Source organism: Rhagoletis zephyria, unplaced genomic scaffold (genome assembly GCF_001687245.7).
Source record: "Rhagoletis zephyria isolate East Lansing unplaced genomic scaffold, Rhagoletis_zephyria_1.1 Rzeph_scaffold_00267, whole genome shotgun sequence".
Classification (NCBI taxonomy): Eukaryota; Metazoa; Arthropoda; class Insecta; order Diptera; family Tephritidae; genus Rhagoletis; species Rhagoletis zephyria.
This window is the reverse complement of record NW_016157351.1, coordinates 87,042-104,176: the sequence shown is the minus strand read 5'-3', so window position 1 is coordinate 104,176 and position 17,135 is coordinate 87,042. Positions and strand designations below refer to the sequence as shown.

Sequence of the window (17,135 nt, the reverse complement as noted above, 5' to 3'; positions counted from 1 at the left end):
ACCAATTTCTTCCAAACTTGGCACAGTTATTGGCCTTGGTATAATGTACTTAATAATTTAATTTTTTAAATCGGACAGGAACCACGCCTACATCCCATATAACGGTAATTTAGAGAAATACAAAATCTTCGATAAATCAGTAAATATCAAAGCTAATTTATTTAAAATTGATGGTTGTAGCAATTCTTTACCAGGAAATACGCTTATGATACAATTTTGGAAAATGGGCGTGGCACCGCCCACCTATGATCACATATACATATGTATCTCGGTAACCGTTCTACCAATTTGTACCAAACTCGGTATGGTTATTGTGCTTGCCACATAAAAGTGCTCTCTGAGAGCAGGTGTGAGAGTCGAGTAGCGAAAGCGCTGGCTGTCTGTTNACCCGGCTTACCATGTAGCGGTAGCCTTCGGAAAGATGAAACAACATTTATTTAATACTTGCGCCGGGTATTTAATGTTCGGCTTCGCCCTAACTTAGACTTTCTTACTTGTTAAGTTTCATTTTTTGCTTGAAAAAGAATCGTTATTTCTTGAGTTTTATCTTTTGCTCATGATGAAAAATCGTGGTTACCCAAATACATATAACTCGCAATGAAATAAAAATACGATGTTCACTGTTCAACGTTTAATTCGGGAGTAAATTAATGGTATACATAACATGAACATGAGAGTGAAACAGTCGCATTGTTACATAAGCAGGATTGCATTTAAAAGTATTATATTTCAACACCCCTCCTCAATGCGAACGTTCTTATTCTAAACTTAACTATTTTATAAAATCATTATGCTTCTTTTTACATAAATTCTTTGTCAAAATGTCTGCTATCATGCCATCGGTTGATATATACTCTAACCTTATGTCACCTCTTTGTACGATCTCTCTTACAAAATGATATCTTATATCTATATGCTTTGTTCTAGCATGATGGACCGGATTGTCTCCGTACAATACCGTAGGGGTATTATTATCACCACAACCGATTTCAATAATAATGCGCCTCAGATGTAAAGCCTCTTTTGTTGCCGACGACATAGCCATATATTCGGCTTCTGTGCTACTCAAAGCCACACAATCTTGTTTTTCGGATTTCCATGAAATAGCACCTCCAGCCAGGAAGAAAACATAACCGGTGTAAGATCTGCGATCTATCTTGTCGCCACCCCAATCTGCATCTGCATAACCCTTTATGGCCTGCGCACACGCACTATAATGCAGCTTTACATCTATTGTCGATGCCAAGTATCGCAACACATGCTTGACACCCGCCCAATGTTCGCTATGCGGGTCCTTGTTGCGCTGTGCCAACTTCGCGACAGAATGAAAAATGTCTGGCCTCGTAGAAAGCGCTAGCCACATCAGCGCCCCGATCGTAGACTGATATAATGTTGGATCTACCCTTGCACAACTGTCTTCATCACACGCCGCTTGGGAACCTACGTCCAATGGTGTCGAAGCTCGTCTACAAAACTCAATACCATGCTGCACCAATAACTCTTTGATATATTGCGATTGCCCAACAGATATTTTGCCTAGCTCGCCTTCTCGCTCAATTTGCATTCCCAGAAACATTTGAAGAGGACCCTTGTCAACGCACTCAAACTTCTCTGAAATGCTCGCTTTGACCCTTGTCATAACTATCTTCGATTGACACGCTAGAAGTAGATCATCCACATAAACAAGAACAAGAAACAGATTACCTTCAATATCTTTCTTATATAGACATTGCTCGCTTTCGCATTGTGAAAAACCCAGTTCTTGTAGAGTTGCGTCTAGTTTGGAATTCCATTCCCTTCCAGACTGCTTTAGGCCATAAATTGCCTTGTTAAGTTTTAACACCTTCTCTTCACTTCGTTTGTCTTCATAACCTTTGGGCTGTTTCATATAGATCACGTCTTTTAGCTCGCTGTTCAAATATGCTGTGCATACATCCATCTGATGCAGATGTAACTTTAACTCAGCAGCCAATGCCAGTACTAAACGTATAGTCTCAAACCGGCAGACTGGAGAAAAAGTGTCTACATAGTTCACGCCGTATTTCTGTGAANCTGCTTGACACCCGCCCAATGTTCGCTATGCGGGTCCTTGTTGCGCTGTGCCCACTTCGCGACAGAATGAAAAATGTCTGGCCTCGTAGAAAGCGCTAGCCACATCAGCGCCCCGATCGTAGACTGATATAATGTTGGATCTACCCTTGCACAACTGTCTTCATCACACGCCGCTTGGAAACCTACGTCCAATGGTGTTGAAGCTCGTCTACAAAACTCAATACCATGCTGCACCAATAACTCTTTGATATATTGCGATTGCCCAACAGATATTTTGCCTAGCTCGCCTTCTCGCTCAATTTGCATTCCCAGAAACATTTGAAGAGGACCCTTGTCAACGCACTCAAACTTCTCTGAAATGCTCGCTTTGACCCTTGTCATAACTCTCTTCGATTGACACGCTAGAAGTAGATCATCCACATAAACAAGAACAAGAAACAGATTACCTTCAATATCTTTCTTATATAGACATTGCTCGCTTTCGCATTGTGTAAAACCCAGTTCTTGTAGAGTTGCGTCTAGTTTGGAATTCCATTCCCTTCCAGACTGCTTTAGGCCATAAATTGCCTTGTTAAGTTTTAACACCTTCTCTTCACTTCGTTTGTCTTCATAACCTTTGGGCTGTTTCATATAGATCACGTCTTTTAGCTCGCTGTTCAAATATGCTGTGCATACATCCATCTGATGCAGATGTAACTTTAACTCAGCAGCCAATGCCAGTACTAAACGTATAGTCTCAAACCGGCAGACTGGAGAAAAAGTGTCTACATAGTTCACGCCGTATTTCTGTGAACACCCCTTTGCCACCAGACGTGCTTTATACCGCTCAATATCACCATTTTTATTCTTTTTCAGAGCGTATACCCACTTACAGCCGATTGCTGACTGCCCTTTCGGTAAATCTACCAACGACCATGTATTATTTGCTGTTAGAGCGTGGTATTCTGTCGTCATCGCCTCGCGCTACAAATCTGCTTGCTCACCAGCTTGTGCTTCCTCAAACGTCTGAGGAACCTGCACCTCATTGGTGCCCATCGCATTCAAAACATTGAATGCCTTCCTTGGTCGACCTGCCTTGCCGGTACGAATCAACTTCGGCCTACCACGACCAACCTTCTCAACGTTCTCTTCTGCGCTGGCATACTCGTCACTTGCATTTTCATCGCTACTTGCATACTCTTTTCTAGCCACTGTTTCACTGCCGTCGATTCCTAGATCTGCTGGAACTTCTACTGTATTTGGAAGGTCAAATGAAATTTTTTCGCACCCAAATGCTTTGCAATCTGTCTCATCAAATAAAAGGTCGCGTTTTTCAACAACTTGCCGTATACTAGCATCATATAACCTGTACGCCTTTGACACCATCGAATAGCCAACCATTCGATATTGCTTTCCCTTAGCTTGAAACTTTTTACGCTGCGTTTTATCTAATGCTACCGCTACTGAGCCAAATACACGCAAATGCTTCACTGATGGTTTTTTGCCAAACCATGCTTCATATGGCGTCATATTGCCCAACGCCCGTGTCGAAGAACGATTCCGCAAGTAAGCAGCAGTTGCAACTGCCTCTGCCCATAACGCTTCACACATGCCCGAATGCACTAGCAAACTCCTGGCCATNAGCAAGTAAGCAGCAGTTGCACCTGCCTCTGCCCATAACGCTTCACACATGCCCGAATGCACTAGCAAACTCCTGGCCATTTCCACCAGGGTACGGTTTGCTCGTTCCGCCACGCCATTATGCTGCGGAGTGTAGGGTACTGTCAACTGGCGCACCATACCGTGTTTCTGCAAGTATTCACTGAATGCCTTGTTAACATACTCACGCCCATTATCACTTCTGACGGCCTTCACCTTTCTGCCAGTTTGTCGTTCTACCATTGTGCAAAATGATATGAATTTTTCATAGACTTCGTCCTTAGTTTTAAGAAAATAAACAAATATTCGCCTTGACATGTCGTCGATAAACGTCAAAAAGTATTTCGATCCACCAATCGATGCTTTCTCGAAAGGTCCACATACGTCTGTATGTATCAATTCTAATAAGTTTTGCGATCTGTTCTCACTTGCACTTGGGAATGGTTGTGTGTGGATTTTGCTTGTCATACACGTTTGACACGCCGGCTTCGCAGAAAAATTTACTTTTTCTATACCACTCACCATTGCATTGTTTGACATCTCCGCTAAACTTGTATAGTTTAGATGCCCATACCTGTTGTGCCAAACGACCGCATCTATCTGTGTTGTGTTAAAACAACTATTGCGTTCAATGTCGAGCACAAATAATTTGCTGTTCTTTCTTACACGCATAATTTCAACGCCTTGTTTCATTATCGCTGCATAGTCACTGCCAAAGTTGACTGCGCATCCCGCCTCGACTGCACGACCAACCGATATGAAGTTGCCTCGCATACACGGAACGTACAAAACATCTTTTAATGTTAGCTCACACATGTTTGTCACAAGTTTGACATCACCTTTGCCCTCAGCACAGAGGCTGTGGTCACCAGCCAACGCAATCCACTCTGTATGGTCAACGAAGTTTGAAAACAAATTTCGGTCGCAACACATATGCGACGTCGCACCGCTGTCTAAGCACCACTTTGTTCTGTCGAACGAATTGCAATCCGAAGCACCCAATACTGTGAACGAACACTGTTTTTTTTGTTGTTTCGTTGATTCGACTTTCTTCGCCGGACAGTTGACTTTGAAATGCCCTCACTGGCCACATTGAAAGCAAATTACATCTTTTTTGTTACCTTTTTCTCTCTTTCTACCGCTGCTCTGCGTCGACTTCGCTGCAAACGCTTTCTGGCCGTTAACTTCGTGTTGTATATGCTCGTACATTTCACCTCGACGCTCACCTTCTTCCAGAAGTTTCAATTTTAAAATATCGACTGGTGGCAGGCTGTCCCTAGTCTCCATCGCTATCACGAAATTTTCGAATTCCTTCGGTAGACTGGACAACAAGATGATGGCAATTAGCTCCTGGTTGAGCTCTATACCAACTTCGGCCAACTTGTCCATGATGGTTGTGAAGTTATTCAAATAAGCAGCTACATTCTCACCCTCTGTCATTTTGAGACTCAGCAACTTTTTGTATAGAGAAACTTTTCTCACAGGGCCGCTTGGCTGGTAGACTTCTTTAAGTCGCTTCCATGCATCCGCCGCTGACTTGCAATGCCGCAAATAATTGAACTGTGACGGCTTCACACTTAATGTGACCATGGCCAAAGCCTTTTCATCCTGTGCTATCCACTTTGACAATTCCTCACCACTCACAGCTTCCCGCTTGGACTCCCCCGATGCCACCTTCCACAATTCAGCATGCACCAACACGCTTCGCATCTGAACGCTCCAAGAATCATAATTCTTTTCGTCCAGCTTCTCGATTTGGTACATCGAACTCATGTTGCTTTGCGTATTTGTATGTTTTAGCTTTTACTAGGCCACGCGCGATCTGGGCCCATAACCTGATGAAAAATCGTGGTTACCCAAATACATATAACTCGCAATGAAATAAAAATACGATGTTCACTGTTCAACGTTTAATTCGGGAGTAAATTAATGGTAGACATAACATGAACATAAGAGTGAAACAGTCGCATTGTTACATAAGCAGGATTGCATTTAAAAGTATTATATTTCAACAGCTCAGAAAATAAAACTTATTTTTTTTTGTGTTCCTTCAAGCAATGGCATAAAAGGCCAACGACTTGCGAGCTTTATCGCCAAAGCCGCTTTGGTGGTTATTGAGACAAAGAAAGGAATGTTGTTTAAGCTTTTTAACCTCACAGGTAATAGCGTATGCGTAAATAGACAGGGCTCGGCTGCATTGAAGTCTTAACGCCACTGTGGAGTGGCAATGAAAATACTGAGAGCAAGATACTTGGGCAGAAACAAAGCCAAAGGCAACGACAAAACCACAGACACTCACAACCTACTACATTTATTGAAGGATTGAGCCAATGATGAAGATGAAGAACAGGACAAAGTTAAAGGTAAATAAAAAGACAAGGCAGATGAAGATGAAGATGAAGATGAAGATGAAGATGAAGATGAAGATGAAGATGAAGATGAAGATGAAGATGAAGATGAAAATGAAGCTGAAGAGGAGGAGGAAGGTGATCTGAGATTAAGAAGTTTCAACAACATCCGTGAGATTAAGAAGTTTCAACAACATTCTTCTTATTCTTAGTCGCAATAACCACCTAAGCGGTTTTGGCGATAAAGCTCGCAAGTCGTTTCCCTTTTATGCCATTGCTTGAAGGAACACAAAAAAAATTACGTTTTATTTTCTGAGCAAAAAATACAACTCAAGAAATAACGATCCTTTTTCAGCCATAAATAAATAAAACTTAAAAACTAACGATTATTTTCCGACCAAAAAATAAAACTCAAAAAAACCATTATTTTCCGAGCAAAAATTAAAACTAAAATGAACCGATAATTTTCCGAGTAAAAAATAAAACTAAAAAAATAACCATTATTTTAAGAGCAAAAAAATAAAACTCAGAAAACAACCATTATTTTCCGAGCAAAAAGTAAAGCTCAAAAAATAACGATTGTGTTTAGAGCAAAAAATAAAACTTAAAAAATGATTATGTGTTGAGCAAAAAATAAAACTCAGTTAATACCCTGTAGTCAAATGTACTAGTTGTAAACTACCTCACAACTAGTATGAACTGCATGCCCAACTAGTCAGCCAACTATCTTTTTTCCATGCAATCAACTGGTATTTTTAACACGGGGATGTCCTACGAGATGGCAATTGTCAGATTTCGGTCAGAAATATATCAGTCGCATACTAGTTCAAAATAGACAGAAAAATACTAGTATAATCATAGGCCAAAATGACTACTTTGGAAGTCAAAAAATATAATAAATTCATGAATATACAATAAAAAGCTTTTGATTAAGTACACTTTAATACATTACACAATTTTATGTAGTGTTAAATTTTTTGAGTATTTATTAAAAGGAAAAATAAATACATAAATATTTCAACTTTCGAACATAAATTTAAATGAATTTTCGATTAAATTATATTAAAAGTAAAAGCTTGAATATGGAAAACATTTAGGTAAAAAATAAAAAGATACCTTAGTTAATTTTTGAGTGAACTAAGTGAATAAAAAATATTTAAAAGGAAAAATAAGTGTTTAAAATTAGAGATTTGGATAAGAATAAAATAAATAAATAATTCAAGCAGTTATTAAAGATTCTTAATATGTGTCTATACTTTGGCTTGTTGATTGATAATTGAAATTAATCAAATAATTATATTAATCGTGTAATTAAAAAATGTCAAAAATAATAAAATAATGATGTAATTAAAGTTAACGAATTAATTAAAATATTTTGTTTAAGTAATTAATTATTAATCATTAAGCAGGTGCCAATGTCGGTATTCGTCGGTCCGTTAAACGGTTATCCAAAAAACATGGTTTAATTAATAATCAATATGAATATTAATCATTATTTAACAGGTATGGTAAAATTGCGAGTACGTACTCGCTTTAACGGTTTACCATATACTCATATAAAAGTTATAATATTTTGAGTACTCTATTGTATTAAACTGTCGAAGTGAAATAAAACTGGGCATGAATAAATCTTTTTGTACTTACTACAAGTCTGATCACTTTTGAACTAGTTCGGTTTCAGTCAGGAAATTCTGGTTGTAAACTAGTATTTTTCCTAACTACACCATTTCCAGTAGTAAATGCGAAAGCGTCAAATGAAATTGCGAAAGCGTCATTTGGAAATTAGAATAGTCAATTGTAAATGCGATATCGTCATTTCAAATTGAGAATAGTCAATTGTAAATGAGAAAGCGTCAATTGTAAATGAGAAAGTGTCATTTGTAAATGAGAATAGTCAATTGTAAATGAGAAAGCGTCAATTGAAAATAAGAACAGTAAATTGTAAATGAGAAAGTGTCAAATGAAAATGCGAAAGCGTCATTAGGAAATGAGAAACACGTTTTTATTCAGAAATTANATTTAAAAGGAAAAATAAGTGTTTAAAATTAGAGATTTGGATAAGAATAAAATAAATAAATAATTCAAGCAGTTATTAAAGATTCTTAATATGTGTCTATACTTTGGCTTGTTGATTGATAATTGAAATTAATCAAATAATTATATTAATCGTGTAATTAAAAAATGTCAAAAATAATAAAATAATGATGTAATTAAAGTTAACGAATTAATTAAAATATTTTGTTTAAGTAATTAATTATTAATCATTAAGCAGGTGCCAATGTCGGTATTCGTCGGTCCGTTAAACGGTTATCCAAAAAACATGGTTTAATTAATAATCAATATGAATATTAATCATTATTTAACAGGTATGGTAAAATTGCGAGTACGTACTCGCTTTAACGGTTTACCATATACTCATATAAAAGTTATAATATTTTGAGTACTCTATTGTATTAAACTGTCGAAGTGAAATAAAACTGGGCATGAATAAATCTTTTTGTACTTACTACAAGTCTGATCACTTTTGAACTAGTTCGGTTTCAGTCAGGAAATTCTGGTTGTAAACTAGTATTTTTCCTAACTACACCATTTCCAGTAGTAAATGCGAAAGCGTCAAATGAAATTGCGAAAGCGTCATTTGGAAATTAGAATAGTCAATTGTAAATGCGATATCGTCATTTCAAATTGAGAATAGTCAATTGTAAATGAGAAAGCGTCAATTGTAAATGAGAAAGTGTCATTTGTAAATGAGAATAGTCAATTGTAAATAAGAAAGCGTCAATTGAAAATGTGAATAGTCAATGGTAAATGAGAAAGCGTCAATTGTAAATGAGAATAGTCAATTTGAATTGAGAATAGTCAATTGTAAATGAGAAAGCGTCAAAGGAAAATGCGAAAGCGTCAGTTGTAATTGAGAATATTCAATTGTAAATGGGAAAGCGTCAAATGAAAAAGTGAAAGCGTCACTTGGAAATGAGAAATAAAAGTAAAATAATTGCGTACTGCATATATAATATGTAGATGATTTAAAGTCGCTTATCACTGATAATACTTAATCAATTACGTCGCTATAAAACGCGTTTGAAAACGGGATTTTAAAGTTTTCAGAAGGTTATGTTCTTCATCTTTGCTGTTTGCAATCTACGTTAGATAAGAATTTAGGAAAATAAAGCTGACCATTATTCGGATGAAAACTATGTCGGCCGAATTCCGAAAAACTTCACGAGTGACTTACATATTGAACACCGTCTTTAAAAGAGTCACAACTCAAAATTTGGTGTTTTTGAAATAATGCGCTAAAAATGTACACAGAGCTTTTGTTTACCTTTCAGCAAAAGCTGGAGCAAATTTGTGTTATAATTTGTTAAAAAAAAAAACTAAGGTAAAGTCGCCCTTGCTCATATGATTAGCATCTGCTACGAAATAGTTTTTCGTATTTTCTGACGAACGTATTATTTTGAGTTGTGACTCTTTTTAAGTCGGTGTGCAATATATACATATAAATGTATGTATGTAGGTCACCATGACCTTCTTGAATCTGTTTAAACTTTGTAATAAGTCTAAAGACAGAAATTTAATTAAAATGACCATGAATTGATTAAACAAAAACTGTGGGCTTTTATTACAACAATGATTGACCAGACGCTTTAATGACTGGGAAAAACATCGGAAGAGCTTGGATCTGAAGCTAAGATGTATCCATTGTATGTCTCGGATCAATGTAGCTCCATCCAGAACACTCTTCTGTTTTCTTTTCTCAGTTATTTTACCCTGGCGGAAGACGCGAAAGCTACAATTACCGGAGGAGACTCCTTCCATGTAAATGCTTTATCTTTACAAGATATGCAAGTTGGGACATAATAAACTCGCATTTTTAATAAAATCTAAATAATTTCTGAATAAAAACGTGTTTCTCATTTCCTAATGACGCTTTCGCATTTTCATTTGACACTTTCTCATTTACAATTTACTGTTCTTATTTTCAATTGACGCTTTCTCATTTACAATTGACTATTCTCATTTACAAATGACACTTTCTCATTTACAATTGACGCTTTCTCATTTACAATTGACTATTCTCAATTTGAAATGACGATATCGCATTTACAATTGACTATTCTAATTTCCAAATGACGCTTTCGCAATTTCATTTGACGCTTTCTCATTTACAACTGGAAATGGTGTAGTTTGGGGTTTCACTGCAGGGTAACTATTAAAAACTGATTTTTGTAATAAAAATTAAAACCGTTACGGTCCCTGGAGAGAACAGTCCTAGTAGCGTTGATTCTGTCAAAAGAGGACATTGAGGCTTCCTCTCTCCCACAGGGACTCAAACGGTGGTCGGTGAATTATTTGAGTGGTCGACATTCGTCAGTCGTTTTTAGAGACAAAACAGGAAAAACGACTGCTTGATAGTGGCGTCTGGGAATGAAATTCATGACTTGTGCTAGAAAGTAAACGGCTATCTCTCCGAGCTTTCTCGCTTCCTCACTGCCAGGAGCCTAACCCTCTACGCTACGAAGTCTTCGACAATCTTTTTTACCACCTGGACGAAGGAGGTCAGACTGCAGCTTGGTATTCACGTCCACGGCGAACCAATTTCGATGGTGTATGACCCAAAAATCCTCGGAGTTACCTTCGACAGTCTGCTCTCCTTCTCGGCGAATACAACCACTATTTATTTATTTTTTTATTTGAGTCTTCCGAAAACATTGGTTTCTTTCATACCACGCTTGCAAGTTAAACTTAGGTGTTTAGTTGAATAATAGAAAGAGTCTTAATCTAAATTCTGACTCATTGACATTAAAATCTGACATCCCTTTAAAACAATTACATAATGGTATACACCTATTAATTGGATCATTACTTATATGGTTTGCCTTGTGGGTCCTATCAACCAAAAATCTATTTATACGCAGATTAGGCGGTTTATGTAAAGGAAAATATAATATTTTGAAAGTTCAGAACAGTTTATCTTACCGGATAATATTTGAAAGACAAACAAAATGGAGTTGGATGTTCGCCTATCGCTTAGGGACTACACCATAGCAGTTTTCTTCTGGCCTTATAAGGTGGAAGATCACTAGTCCACCCCATTTTTTTAATTACATATTTAGTTATGGATCGTTGGATCCGTTCTATTCGATTCGAGTGACTGCAGTAAGATGGTTTCCAAATGACAGAACAGTATTCGATGACACTACGAACCATTGATGTATTAAGCGCTTTAATGGTCATAGGGTGCCCCGTGAAATATGCAATGCCAGGATTTGCACAATTCTTCATAGCTGAATTGCTGAATATTTTAACTGCATTACCAACGTACCTAGAATCGCGGTGACAAGAACTGGTAAAATTTTTTGGTAATACAATTTTCCGGTTACAAAATCTTCGGTAACGTGCAGAATAGACCTGTAAGGCGGCAGTTAAACTCTTTTTAATTGAAAATTAGACCCAAAAAATGCTGCCTCTTCCTTCTCTCGCCAGAAAAAAAAAACGCTAAAGCATTCTTCTTGCATTTATTTCAATCAATGGAGTTCCAGGAACAAGTATATTAAAAAACATATCAAGTATTTGAACCATTTCCGCCTTAAAAAGTTTATTTAGTCGAAAAAGTACCGAAATTACTAATTTTTTCATTGTCACTCAAAAAAAATCATAATTGTTTTATTAATAACTTTGGGAAGTTTTCAAATAGAATGTTCATATCAGAGGCATTGGAAGTTGGCATGAAATACAACAACATATCTGTCAAGTTCCAAGAGCTTAACACGAAATTAAAAAAAATGCCAGCATGCATAATATTTACATATCTGTCGCAGCTATCTTGTAATTTTTAAAATTTTACGTTTTTTTTCAATTTCAATAATTTTAGATACTTCAAAATGTTAAAGTTAAACGGTGAAAATGTTCTCATTGCCAAAACGAACGAATCTAGTGCAATAAAACTAGTGTGTTAGCAAATGAAAAAAAATACATTGATTAAAAATGACTGTGAGTTGAGAAACTAAAATACAATTTTTACAATTTTTACTGGCATCATCGAAATTCATTCTAAAATGGTTATTTACATGTATATATGCATAAGGAATACTTTATAAAAATCTTAAAGGCCAATATTTAAATACTTTTAAATAATATGACTTTTAAGTTAAGGCGTGCGGGAAAACGTCTTAGCTGACTGGGTATGGTGCTACGAGGCATATACGTACATACGCTACTACGGGTATATGAGCACGAGTGATTATTTTTACTTTGTTTAGTATAATAATAATAATCCCAACGGGTAGGGGCGCAGTCCGCATGACGTACGGAACCAATATTTTAAATTTTTGCGCCGAGTCACGAAAATCAGGAGATCAAATACTGTTCAGCTACAGAACTAAATTCATCAGCTGATTTTATGTCTTTATGTTAATAATTATTAATAATTATTAATTATTATAATTCATTTATTGAGAGAGGAGAGTATCGCTTTCTTAATGCTGAAAATCGGATCTGATATATCGTCGATCGAATAAAGAAACAGTGTAAATGCCACATACACTATTATTCGATAATTGCACCATTGGATAGACAATCCTTTAATCTATTAGAAAAATCTTTAGTTTTCTTAAATATCTCTTTGGCTCACTAATTTATTCCCGAAAAACGAAATTGTATTTGTATGGTTTGTAATGGTTTATAAAAACTTGCAATTCGTTTTTCTCAAAACTATACTTTTCATGTTACACTATTTCATTATTCCAGCGACGATATAAAACGAGTTGGTATATGAATTAAAATCCTGGCGTAACCAAAATTACGCAATTCAAAATTACAAGCTTTCAGAATTAGGGGACAAAAGTGTCTTGATACACGAGAGGGAACATTAAGGCTAACATCAGCCAGAAGAGACGGACTTGAAATTGAGCATGTCAGTAATTTAACCATAAGAATTATACCAAACATTTCCCTGCGACTGACAAGTGTAGGAAGGTTAATAAGTTTTAAGCGACTCGTATAAGGTGGAAGTTTATATTGAGAATCCCATCGGAAATTTCTGAAAGCAAGCAAGTCCATTTTTTAATGTCCATTGTTAATAATTTCCTAATCTGTAAATGCAGTTTTCTTCCTTAGTTCGTCTTGTTTCAGTACTAATAATCGGCCAGTTTCCAAATAAAGCTTTTGCAGACTTATAGAATCTTTTGGGACTTACCACATTTTCTCTTTATGATTTTCTTCTTTTAATGTGGACGTATTTTTTTTTTATTGTTAAAAGATTTATTTAGATGTTTATTTCTAATATATTTTATTGTTTTAAAATGAATAATAACCTAATACAGTTTTATTGCATTGCTGTTAACAAAAATAACAATTTTAAGTCGTAAGTTTAGAAGTACTAGTGTTCGCCCAGCGGTTGAAATTCGACCTTTTAAATTAAGGGGAGTTGAATTGAGCTGAACCGAGTTGAGTTTAGTTGAGTTGATTGAAGTGAATTGAGCTGAAATGCCTTGAGCAACATAACAGAATATAACATAATATAACATAACATATCACAACACAATACAATACAACACAACACAATACAGTACAACCAAATACAACACAACACAACACAAAACAGTACAACAAAACGCAATACAAGACAATACAACACAACACCACACAATACAACATAACATGTCATTCTTCAATTGTACCTTTTTCTCTTTTTTGTCTCTACCTTTATATCTATCTTTGTCTCTGCCGATTTTTTATCTTTTCATTTTTATATTTATCACTTCCTTAATTTTAATTCAGATTTTTATCTGTATTCTTTTCTTTGTCTGAATATTCACCCACACCTTTGCTACTATATTAAGTATTTAAATTTACCTTCCTCTTTGTCTTTATGTTTAGGTTTCTTTACTTTTATTTTAATCTCTGCTTTTATCTTTTTTCTTCTACATACTCAACTTTACCTTCTTCCTTGTTTGAGTCTCAATCTATTCATGTACATAAATATATCTTATTCCTAAACTGCTAAGCTAAGCACGTTTCTGTAATTCAGTATGAATATTAAATCATACATTTAGGAGCCATTTCCGGCCCAACCATGTACATGTATGGCACTGGTATTGGTGTCACTTTTGAATTGATTTTTTCGCTTTATATTAAACTTATTTGAAATTTTAAAAACTGCCTGCACATCAGCATCAAAATACTTTTCTAATGATATATAATTGTTTATACTTAGAAGTATAGTTTAGCCGTAAAGTCGTAAATTTAGAAGTATAAGTTTGGGCGTAAATTGTCATTTCAACTTTCTCTAAACTACGTTTGCATGATAAGCAGGGGTGTTTTCCCGATTTTAAACGTGTTCGATAATTTGATATAGTTGAACCAAGTTTGGTAGAAATCGATAAAATGATTACTGAGATACACCTTTGTAGTCATAAAGCAGGCGGTGCCAGGCCGGTTCCTAAAAGTCTATCACAGTCTTATTTATTGTTAAGAGATTGTTGTAGGTATTAACTTGGTGTAAATTTGCGTCCCCAGTTATTGAAATATCAGAGTTTCCGTATTTCTGAAATTTACCGTTACGTATACAGGAAGCGTGTGTAATTTTGGTCCGATTCGCATAATTTTCAACGAATTGCTTTTCCGTACCAAGGTTATTAAGTAGAAATTGATTAAATAAAATAAACTTTTTAAAATACAACGCTCTTATAAATGGACTACAAATTAGAAAATAATATTTCTCAGTCCTATATAATTTGTTTTGATAACGTTTGATTTTGAAATTTTAGCAAAAGTCATTATAAACAATTAATGAGATTGAAAATTAAAAGCGTTGGTCACATGTAATCTATCTATATATTAATACGCTAACATAAATTTTGTCTCCGTTCGTTTGGCGATTCTACCAAACCGATTTCAAAACCAAGAACACCGTTGGAAAGGCATTTTTCCGTAGATGAGCAGAGTTTTTATGGTTTCGCAATTGGTTGAAAATTACGGCCAAAACCGTCGTTTAAACATTTCGTATTTGTGTATAGATGTTGCTGCAACATGTTCAATTTGACATGTTTCGCATGTTGTTTCACTTCGCATTTGAAATTAAGCTTTGAAATAAAGATAAATATGAAGATGAAGAAATAAATGATAACGATGAAGTAAAAAAAGAAGGCAAAAGTGAAGATAAAGACGAAAATGGAGACAATGGCAGATACATAAAAACTAGGGTAACTGAAAGGGTAAGAACATTTCTTGAATTTATGAAGTGAAACTTCTTTAGCGTCAGTTGGTTGGTTGGGAGTAAATTGTCAAATTCAAGGGGAATAAAGCACATGGAAGTGGTTCTCAGCGGTTTAGCGGTTTGAGAATAAAAACAAAAACAAAGATGCCTAGAGGTACGGGCAAAAACGAAGATCAAAGTAAATTTAAACACTTTAAGTTAAAGGAGAAGAGGAATATGCAAAAATAAAGATAAATATGAAGAAAAGGATGAGGATGAAAATCGATATTGTTATCGATATAAAACTTGATATTTTTATAGATATAATAATCGATATTGCTTTGATAAAGTAATCGATATTGTTATCGATACTGTTATTGATTAAATAACCTTAATCGATATAATAATCAATATAATAATCGATATTGCTATCGATACAATAATGGACATTGTTATGGGTATAATAATCGATTAAATAATTGATTTTGTTATCGATTTAGTCATTTATATTATTAACGATATGTACAATAATCGATACTGATGATTGATATATTTATCGATGAATTAATCGATTTTACAATCTTTGTACTTTTTTAATATGTTTATGGATATTGTTATAGGTATTTTTATCGACACAGTTATAAACAGGGTTATCGATATACTAATCGGAACATGGAATGTGATCACATTACATGACATCACATCACATTTTATCACATGATATGAAGAGACATCACATGATATTACATGACATAATATGATATCACATCACACGATATCACGTGACATGACATTAGATGATATGACATCACATTATATGGCATTACATGACATCATATGATATGACATCACATTATATGGCATGACATCATATGAATTGACATCACATGATATGACATCATATGACATGACATCAGAGGATATTAACGAAGGTTTTAGTACTAAATAAAACGAGTTTTGTTTTTAGATGCAACTTCGCATGTCGCATAACAAAATCTGTCCTGTTCTTTATTGAAATCATCTTATTTATACTCTAACATCTTATGTACTACTTATTTACTACAATACAATTACAACACAATTACTTAAAATTCTTACTAGCTGAATCTCTCGCTTGCACATATGAGCATGCATTCATATGTGCCTAGCTCAAAGCATAGCTCAGTGAAGTCACCAACACACACACAACCATTTCTAATGTGGAGCTACAAGCAATGCGTCCACAGACATATCTACATGTACCAAGCGTGAAGGTGCTAGCAGCGCAGTCGTACATATTTACATACATAGAGCTAGCGCATGCACCAGATATAGCTTGTGCCGCTTGTGTGTTTAGCGTGTGAAAATAACAAAGTAAGGAATTTGTTTATGCTGCAAAAATGCATAACACAGGCGTGTGGCTTTGTTGTTGTTAGTGACTTATTCTGATATACTACACCTCCTTTCCTAAAAAAAATCGTGAATACATATGAACGATTTTAGAACTGTAATGCAGTTGAGTGGATTTATTTTCTTTTGTAACGGGTGATTTTTTTGAGGTTAGGATTTTCATGCATTAGTATTTGACAGATCACGTGGGATTTCAGACATGGTGTCAAAGAGAAAGATGCTCAGTATGCTTTGACATTTCATCATGAATAGACTTACTAACGAGCAACGCTTGCAAATCATTGAATTTTATTACCAAAATCAGTGTTCGGTTCGAAATGTGTTGAATGTGTGAAAAGTTGGCAGAAAATCCGCTTTTTTATCGACAAATTTTGTTCAGCGATGAGGCTCATTTCTGGTTGAATGGCTTCGTAAATAAGCAAAATCATGCGATTTGACGCCTTTAGACTATTTTTTGTGGGGCTACGTCAAGTCTAAAGTCTACAGAAATAAGCCAGCAACTATTCCAG

The 17,135-nt window shown here is 35.4% G+C and overlaps 1 protein-coding gene across 1 annotated transcript in view; it reads left to right on the top strand.

Annotated features, from left to right (window-relative positions):
* LOC108358525 (ankyrin-3-like) overlaps positions 1-17,135 on the top strand; it is a 251,386-nt gene that overhangs the window by 164,723 nt on the left and 69,528 nt on the right.